Genomic DNA, 9,777 nt, shown 5'->3' with positions numbered 1-9,777 from the left:
AATGAAAATACATTCGAACGATCTGTTTGGGAATTACGAGTGACAATACTATGAGCTTAATTTTAGATTTTCAATAAAAAATGGCGCCCGTAATTATGATTTGATCAAGGGCTTGCGAGACTGGAGTACGCAGAGTGCGTGCAGTGTGGCACCTCAGATGTTACCTGAATTCAAAAATGGGTAACATCAGTTGATACTACATTATTTCTCTGAACTTGAAAATGGATAACATCAGTCGATAATACATAAAATTAATGGGAGCGCATACCTAACCGCAATGAAACAACCTTAAATTTAACGATACAGTGCTAATTCGAACTTTGAGTTCGATTTTGAGGGGTTTGTTTCACTCCTTATGCCTACACAAAAATTAGTTAATATTAACAAATGTCATATTATAGCTATAAGTTCCTAAGAAAAGTGTTTACTTTTAGGGGTCAGAGGTAGAAGTTAAGAGATCGAACCACTTTTAATTTATGCTGCATTCCGTTCTGAGAAAATCGTTACTCGAAAAAAAAAGTGTTCAAAGTTTAGGGAAAACATTTAGTTATATTATTACTTCGATTTGCATGAACTGAGTGTTACACATATATTCTTAATGTCGCTGAAAACGAATCTGAAGTCAGATTTTCAATATTCAAAACAGCTAATCCAATACGGAGGGCAAACGATTATGTTTTGACCAATTTTTACCAAAAATGTATTTTCGTTATTTACGTTTAGTCTGCAATTCAAGGAGTATTTATCAGCCCTTCCTCTACCTCTGATTGTTCCTAGACAGCAGCTTCCTGTTCTTCTTGGCAGGAAAAGCCGATCTGTCTAAGCTGGATATGCAGCACTCGGCAGCCTGCACTTGATATTCGTCCGTATTTTCGGTGAGTATGTTTGCATGCATTCTGCAGTATGAATCCTTTTGAGCAAGTGCGACACGGGACGAGTTATCATCTACATCTATATGGATACCCTGCAAAACACATTTAAGTGCCTGGCAAAGGGTTCATCGAATCACCTACACAACTGATAATTAATTGAAACCCTCAGCTGCCGACAGGTGTTGTTGATATACTTCGATGGGGACAGCTGAAAAGTGTGCCGCTACTGGGACTCGAACCCAGGATCTCCTGCTTACAAGGCAGACGCTCAATCCATCTGAGCTATCGAGGGCACAAATGAACAGCACGACTGCAGGAATTTATCCCTCGCACGCTTCCCGTGAGACTCACACCCCGAACCGCCCACAATCCGATTACGTAATGTACTTAATAGGTATTTGTCCATCCACTCATTACTGGCTCACACTAAGGTGACGATTCCCGTAAGATTTCCGGTAGCCTGTGCGCATTCGCACAGACGAAGGTCAATGGCTGGGTGACGTTTAACCATAGATATGAAGATAGTAACTGTTCTAGAAAGAACAGGCGCCACTGACGACCGTGCAGCTCTTCTAGAATACATGATAGACCGGCCGATGTGGCCGAGCGGTTGTAGGCACTTCAGTCGGGAGCCACGCGACCGCTACGGTCGCAGGTTCAAATCCTGCCTCGAGCATGGATGTGTGTGATGTCCTTAATTTAGTTACGTTTAAGTCGTTCTAAGTTCTAGGAAACTGGTGACCTCAGATGTTAAGTCCCAAAGTGCTCAGAGCCATTTGAACCATCAGTCCGTATGTTTGCACACTACTTACAGTAACTTATGCTAAGGACAACACACACACAACCATGCCCGAGGGAGGACTCGAACCTCCAACGGGGGGAGCCGCGCGAACCGTGACAAGGCGTTGGACACATGGCGGGTACCCCGCGCGGCTCATGGCAGCCGTGACACTGCTTCAAACAATGGACTGTAGAAACTTTTGTAAAGCACGGATTAAAAAAAAAAAAACCTTTCCGTTCCAGGAGTCTAGACAAGTACACCTTTAAAAAATGCAACTACAAAGAAATTGAATTTTCGAACGGGGCAGGGCTTAAAACTTTGAAGAGTTAAATTTTAATGGCCGTTCTCTTGTATGCAAATAGTTTCACAGTAGAAATTTCTCTAGTTTTATTTATTTATTTATTTTTTGCTGTAGGTAAAGAAGGATAGGATTCTGAGAAGGGGGAAGGGGGGGGGGGGGAGGAATCTCGCCTCTCCCACCTTGGAATTCTCAGTACAGAATTTTTATTCATTACGAGATTCTCAGCCACTTGCAGAAGTGATTTTGCGTGATTCTGCAAAACTTTTCCTTTGGCCAATCGTAGCAACTATAGGATTCCGTTCCTGCTGCATGACATGTCTCGGAAGTTAAACTGACCAACTTATTTGCATAAATAGCTAGCTTATCATCCGCTTCTTTACTTACTTAGACCGTTCATGGTCTGCAAAGCATTTTTTCTTTAATCGTTTTTTTTATGTCTTTTATAAACTGCAACACTTTCTAAACTTTTCTAAACTTAACGCCGTTGAAGCATGGTCTTTTGCTGAATGACCAAAAAGCAATGCTGACAGCTGGGGTCCAAGGTTTTTGTTAATCAAGCCGTTTGTATTCTTGTTTGTATAACGCATATTTCTTTATATCTAATTGAGAAGTGAAATACCGGTTTTCGTAGATGCAGATTTAAAATATTTTAATATAACGCAATAAATATTTCATTAAAATTTTCATCCCCTTATGCTCGAAGTTAAAAACCAGTGAAACACGTAGTTTTTAAAAATTGTAACAGATTAGCCGAATACGAATTGTCAGATATACTTTCATAATGCTTTCATAATGAACCAATTTCAGAAACGTGGAGCCGGATCTGGGGGTGAATTTCCTTCTCTCCGAGACACCCGGCTTCTTCTTCGACTTAGCCGGCAAACAGGCCGAGGACGCCGGGTGGGGACCGAATATGCAGCAGTTTGTGGATGGCGACGTCGTCACTAGCTGTTGCCTTCGTGCGGGCCTCTTGTGTAAAGGGGGAGCCAACCGTGGCCAAGTGAAGGTCTGTATTCCACAGGAACGAGTTAGCATGGCACTCAGATATTTCCACGAGTCGGCGGACGGGGGTCATTTGGGGTTCTTCAAGAGCTTGAACCGAGTTCAGGAATACATGTTTTGGCCCAACCTATATCGCGATGGCAGGCGATTTGTTGGCAACTGTGTCCAGTGTAAGCGTGGTAAGCCCGATGTTGGGCTGCACAGAGAACTACTACAGTCGCTTAGGGAGCAGTGTCCTCTGGACCGCGACTCAAAGATCGAAACAACGATCGACGGAAACTGGTGCCAGAAACGCACCAGCTCACTCTATTTCATCCCCTTAGGGGTTGAACTTCCAAAAACACCGAAACACGTATTTTCTTATTTGTAGCCTTGAAGTCAAATACCAATTTTCGTAGATGTAGCCTTAAAAATACTTTCATAGTTCTTCCATAATTATTTATCTCAAAATAAAATGTTCATCCACTATTTCACCTCATAGAGGTTAAATTCCCAAAGATACTGGAACACATATTTCTTTATTTCTGACCTAGAAACCAGATACAAATGTTCGTATGCCTAGCTTCAAAATTACCTTAATAGCTACATGATTCAGAAATCCTTTCATGTCCTGTGTCTCCCCCTTAGAGGTGGAATTTTGAAATATGCAGTATAAGCGGTATAAGATCAACACTCTTTCCAAATCTCAAGGTTTATTTTCCTTGGCGGTCTGGACTGTGTGAGTTTCATAGTAATAGTCCTCCACACACACACACACACACACACACACACACACCACTACCAATGCCACCACCACCTCCTGGGGAAATTTCTGCAGACGCCCTTGTTCCACTGCAGTCATATTTTGCCGACGACCTACATTTAGCAGCGTGGGAGGGATAGTGTCGTGCAACAGACAGTATACTCAGTAGACAACGAACTGTTCGTTGTGAAATCAGCGACATATTAACCGAGACTGACACAGAAGGTGCTGAAGGTGAAGCACACTAGACTCGTGTCTACCACGGCTTCAAATAGTATCGATTTACTATGAACGGAAGTTCCGAAAAGTGAGCAAGTAATTTTACAGTAAATTCAGTACCGATGGTGAGGATATACAACGAAAAACATTTCTATAAAATTTCAGAAATAATGAAATATTCCACTCAAGTCGCGTGACAGAAAACGCAATGGATATGCTTGCACTTAAGACGGAAGGCCCTACGTGCTTACGCAGGCTTACGACAGATCGCAAAATTCGGCAGTAGGCGTAAGCCAACCTCTTGTGCTGCCATCTGTTATTGATGCCAGGCATCAAGGTCTAAGTAGTACGACCATCCACTGGAGAGTAGTTTGCTTTGTAAGCACTCCGTCTTCAGGCCACGAGTGACCTACTGGGACAGCACCATCCGACCGCCGTGTCATCATCCGTGGAGGATGCGAACAGGAGGGGCGGGGGTCAGCACACTGCTCTCCCGGTCGTTATGTTGGTATTTTTTGACCGGAGCCGCTACTATTGGGCCGAGTAGCTCCTCGATTGGCATCATGAGGCGGCCTGGATGATCACCCATCCAAGTGCCTTCAACGCCCGACAACGCACTTAACTTCGGTGATCCCACGTGAACCGATGCAACCTCCGCGGCAAGGCCGTTGCCGCAGATATTTTACAGTAGTTGCTTACGTTTCATAATTATCTAGTTTACGGGGAAAATGTAAAAAAGGCGATTGTCACCGAAGCTACAACTAATCTGAATTTCTGGTTAGTTATCAAGTGGTCTTGTGTGCGAGCCTGAATTTTTCATCCTTTGCGGTGGGAATGATTCAAACCCGTCATGTTCTTCTTATGAAGTGTTCTATTTATTTTGCACACAATGATCGTTTGTAGTTGTCTTGAGTTACTAGGTTGATAAATTTTTGTTTGGCGCACGTATCATAACTGAGATTTGCGCTTAATGGCTGAAGGTGAATTAGCGTAATGAGTAGTAGCGAATGTTACAGTAACATGTTTGTAAATTATTTCAGGTAAATTACGTTAGTCGTGTAATATTATCCGTATACCAGTACAGTATATGGGCCAATTACGTTAGTCATGGAATACTATCCGTATAAGACTATGTCACCTTGGTGTCCCGGAATTTGCTTCAATTTTGGAATCCACGAAAGAACTGGAAATTTTCCTTTACACAGCTTTCCATATAATTTCTATTACAGTGATTCAGTCTTGCCTGTCACTCGACTTTTCTGACTGTGAAATAAATTCTATCGCTCAGGTGCTTATTACCTCTTCGTGTTTCCATTTGCCGATATTGCGCATAAACACATATCTCAAAGTTGCTATGGACATTGATGGAGCGACACACTTTTCTATGGCGACACTGCAGTTTATAGATAGAAAAACCGATCAGTTAAAACGACATGGGTATTTTAGTTCTGAATAACCGATGTCTTTCAGTATTTGTTTGCTCTCGGTTATAATAACAAGTATCTTTTCATTTTTTCCTGATAACCACGTAAAAACATATATATCAATTAGCCACAGATGTCGTAGTAAAATTTTTAGTTTTCAAATAAACCTTTTTAAAAAAAGACGAGTAATTTTTATTCGTAAGATTTCCATAGCACTGAAATACGGCGTTATTACAGAAAAAAATGGGAAAGGTTATGTATGCCACTTTAATAACACTGCTGATAGAAACGAGCAACAAATGGATTGGTCCAACATTGCCGAGACAATACTGTGCCTGTTATACAAGCAGAGCGCGAGACTGGACACAGTTTCTCGCTGTTGTCGAACGTCAGTTGTAACATAGAATGGCACCATCTGGAAGTCTGGAAGTATTTTACGATATGCGGTACGAGTGAAGAACAAAGTTAGATTTGGTCGACTTGCGACATCATACAAGGAAAAAAGTTAAAATTTAACAAATCATTCATAGTTCTGGATAAAAGTAGAAAGTGCCTGATCTGCTGCTGTGTCTACGTAGTATGCCGTTATCTGCTTTTAGCCCTTAAAAACAGAGAAATTAAAACGAAAAAGAGAGTTCTCCTGCCGCAGTTTTCACTCTTTATCGCTGGACTATACGTAATGCCTGCATAGTGCTGTGATAACCGATTACAATATAATTTTTGAGCAGAGCTTCTAAAAACTATAATCAGTAGGATAATATTGCCAGTTTTCTGTAGTATAGAAGCACTCGCCAGCAGCGAAGATCGGACAAAGTTTTATTTGACTATTTAATTTAAAGAAATTAGAATTATATTAATACCGTCAGTTGCTCGCGGGCGTTGATAAATATCAACGTGGACAAGTGAAAATGTGTGCCGCGACCGGGACTCGAACCCGGGATCTCTTGCTAAAATGACAGACGCTCTATCCATCTGAGGCACAGAGGACACAGTGTATGGTTCGACTGCAGGGACTATCTCGCGCACGCCTCCTGCGAGACTCACATTCTCACCTTGAATGTCCATACACTACAGTCGTAGAGTCCCACTCCAACACACTCATTCCTCGTGGAAGACATGTCCATATCAATATAAGTATATGGTTCTGGCAATACCAGCCATGACCTTCTTCTGTGAAGATGCACACGTATTCCCCGAACTGGACTTGGTAAGAATGTGTTCCACGAGTAATGAGTGTGTCGGTGTGGGACACTACGAATGTAGTGTGTGGACATGCAAGGTGAGAATGTGAGTCTCGCGGGAGGCGTGCGCGAGATAGTACCTGCAGTCACACTATCGTCTGTGCCCTCGGTGGCTCAGATGGGCAGAGCACCTGCCATGTAAGCAGGAGATCCCGGGTTCGAGTCCCAGACGTGCACACATTGTCACCTGTCGCCGTTGATATATATCGACACACGTGAGCAGCTGACGGTATTAATATAATTCTAATTTCGTTCTGAACGGCTGCAGGTCATCATAAGGGTATTTAATTTGACATTTTGATTCCATTTATCAAGAAACTGAGAAAGTAAAAATTGTTTAATCTTTGTTTGATTTCTACGTTTACTAGAGAAAATAATGTAAATAAAAGACTGAAAATCGGTTATTACAAGAACTGGTATTGTGACGGGCTTTAACAATTAGCTTAAAGAAGGGTTGGGAAACTGATAAGAGCCGAAAACCAGTTATTTCAGCGATAACCAACATTCCCACTGGTGTTCTGAGTGGTAAGATTGACGCACAAGGACAACAAGAACAGTTTCTCAGAAAGGTTACTGGAGCTCTGATGTTCTCAAAATGAACGGGCCAGCCATTGGCGTCTGCGAGGGTGAAGGGGAGGGGGAGGGGAGGAGGTCGGGAGGGGAGGATAGGCAAAAGGGCACTTTCACCCATCGCCCCCAACCCTCCCTGGAATCTGGAGTAAAGAGATTTTATTCGTTACAGTATACTCTTCCAGATAAGAATTCTCCACAATACTGATAAACCTTAGCTTTGGCCAGTTGTAGCGCCTATAGAGTTGGGGTCTTGTAGCTTGATGCACCTCGTAACTGACCAGCTGATATGTACACAGAGTGCCAGTTTCAGAATCATGCACTCCAGCCCCGACCCGCCTTCCCCCCTCCCCACCACTGGAAATATTTCCTGGTTTTAATAGCATCGAAGGAACAGCATTGTGCAGTAAAAGGGTAGACCTAGCACAGAACACACCATTCACGATGAAACGCATCACTTAGTAGATGGTGAAGTACTCTGAAGCTAGCCAGATAGAAACAGAACCTCCTGGCACTGCATCTAACCCAAATTCTAATCTTACACTAATCTCTTGTATGTACCTACCACGCCCTCAAAGAGCCAACGATTTACTATTATCAGAAGTTCCGAAAAATGAGGAAGAAATTGACCCACACTTTTTTGCGTTGTTTATTATTTCGATTACACCATAAAGGGAATGGACTTGTAGCCACAGGTTACACAAGCGATAGATGGTTTAAAATACATAAAAAGAGATGACAATAAGAAACGCTTTTTAAAAACACAATGATGCACGGCTTAACGATTTTTACAGGAAAAAAATGGATGACAAAATAAAGGTTTTTCAAAAATACGCTGGTAGACAATATTGGGGATTTTTTATCTTTATAGATGACTAGCGGAAAAGCTTGGTGTTGACCAGGCATTTATTTAGAGCTGTGCGTCCACGTCCGTACTATGCAGCGTCTGGCCTTGTCCTGAGTTTTTATGACGTATCTCCCGAAACATGTGTCGTACAATGATATAATTTTGTAGGTACATTCAGCGTCATATGCGGATACTGTCTGCAAAATTTATTGCGAATATAGTAGCAAAGAAGTAACAAATTTAAATGTCACGAATGCTGTGATGCCCACACACTTGGGTGTAACTAATGTACACGGGATGCTTGGCACGATCATTATGGCTACCATCACCTGTGGTCGTAATTGGACCAGCTGTGTCGACGTAGTGAAAATATAAATGTGCATAACATGGTAAACGTCCATTTTCCCAGCGATCAGACCTGAACTACGATCAAAAATATCATAAAAAGTGGCAGGGGCAATGGCCTTGCCGCAGTGGATACACCGGTTCCCGTCAGATAACTGAAGTTTAGCACTTTCGGGCGTGGTCGGCACTTGGATGGGTGACCATATGGGCCGCTATGCGCTGTTGGCATTTTTCGGTTGCACTCAGCCTTCCGATGCCAATTGAGGAACTACTCGTCCGAATAGTAGCGGCTCCAGTCAAAGGAAACTACCACAACGAGTGGGAGAGCCAGCTCCTCCTCCACCCTCAGTGAGAATGACGTGGCGGTCGGATGGTCCTGATTGGCCACTTGTGACCTGAACACGGAGTGCTTTTTTAAAGTAGTACTCCCTACATAAAACTGACAGTCTAGGCTCAGGGACTGTCCACGGTAAATGCTGCAATGGACCTACGAATACTATTAAAATAACGGTTTGAGTTCTCTTTAATTGTCCAATCATCTGAAGTGAGTCCTTATTGCAGTACGCTGAAAAATAGATTTTATGTTAATGGCGGATAAATTTTATGTGAATGGCGGCAAATTAACTTTACCCTAATGACACACAAGGTCAATGCCGTACTATCACGTAAAGTATTCTCAGATCGAAATGTTTTGCATTACAAAATCTCCAATGTAGATTCATAATACCGCAATTATAGTTCTCAAAATAATTTGGAGCTACGTTCAATGCATATTTAAATGCATCTTTCAAAACAATAACAGAATTCTCATTAGATCATCATTATCAATGGCTAGAGTATTCCTATTATTTCGTCTACCAAAAACCGCGTCTCACTATGGCTTCTTCAGTACGCTGTTTTGTTTTCCACTGTTGACAATAGAAACGATCTGGCAGATGTGACATTGTAGATGCGCAGTATGCGTGTCTTAATGCAAATAAACCGTCTGGAACATTTACCCTTGAACGTCCCTAGAATGGGATTTCATGGAACGTTATTACTTTCCTGTGTCCATTTCCATCACAAAAGCTGATCGCCACGACTGGGGAAGGGGAGGAGGGGGTGGGCTGAAAGTTGGCAGCAGTGGCAGAAAAACCGAAGAAAACCTCACGTTTTCGTCATTTGTTTTCATAATGAAGTAGTGCCAATTCATCACATCGCACGCTTTTCTCTCGGAAACGGTAAAATTCATCGTCTGGATATCAATGTCGCCTGCTGAGGTATGCAGTCGCACCACTCTGTACGAAATAGGTTCTAAGCTGATGCAGTCGACAAGTAACATCGAAATATATCGTCACCTAGAAATACATCGACACCTCGAAATAAATCCACACCTCGAAATAAATCGCCACCTCGAAATAAATCGCCACCTCGAAATAAATCGCCACCTCGAA

At 42.4% G+C, this 9,777-nt stretch overlaps 1 non-coding gene across 1 annotated transcript; it reads right to left on the bottom strand.

Annotated features, from left to right (window-relative positions):
- Positions 1 to 1,090: 1,090 nt before the first annotated feature.
- Positions 1,091 to 1,165, bottom strand: Trnat-ugu (transfer RNA threonine (anticodon UGU)). The gene has a single exon. It is a non-coding gene; the product is annotated as a tRNA-Thr (tRNA).
- Positions 1,166 to 9,777: the final 8,612 nt, after the last annotated feature.

This window comes from Schistocerca gregaria, chromosome 6 (assembly GCF_023897955.1).
Source record: "Schistocerca gregaria isolate iqSchGreg1 chromosome 6, iqSchGreg1.2, whole genome shotgun sequence".
Lineage (NCBI taxonomy): Eukaryota > Metazoa > Arthropoda > Insecta > Orthoptera > Acrididae > Schistocerca > Schistocerca gregaria.
Note: the sequence above shows the minus strand (reverse complement) of the source record. Positions and strands in the feature narration are given on the sequence as shown.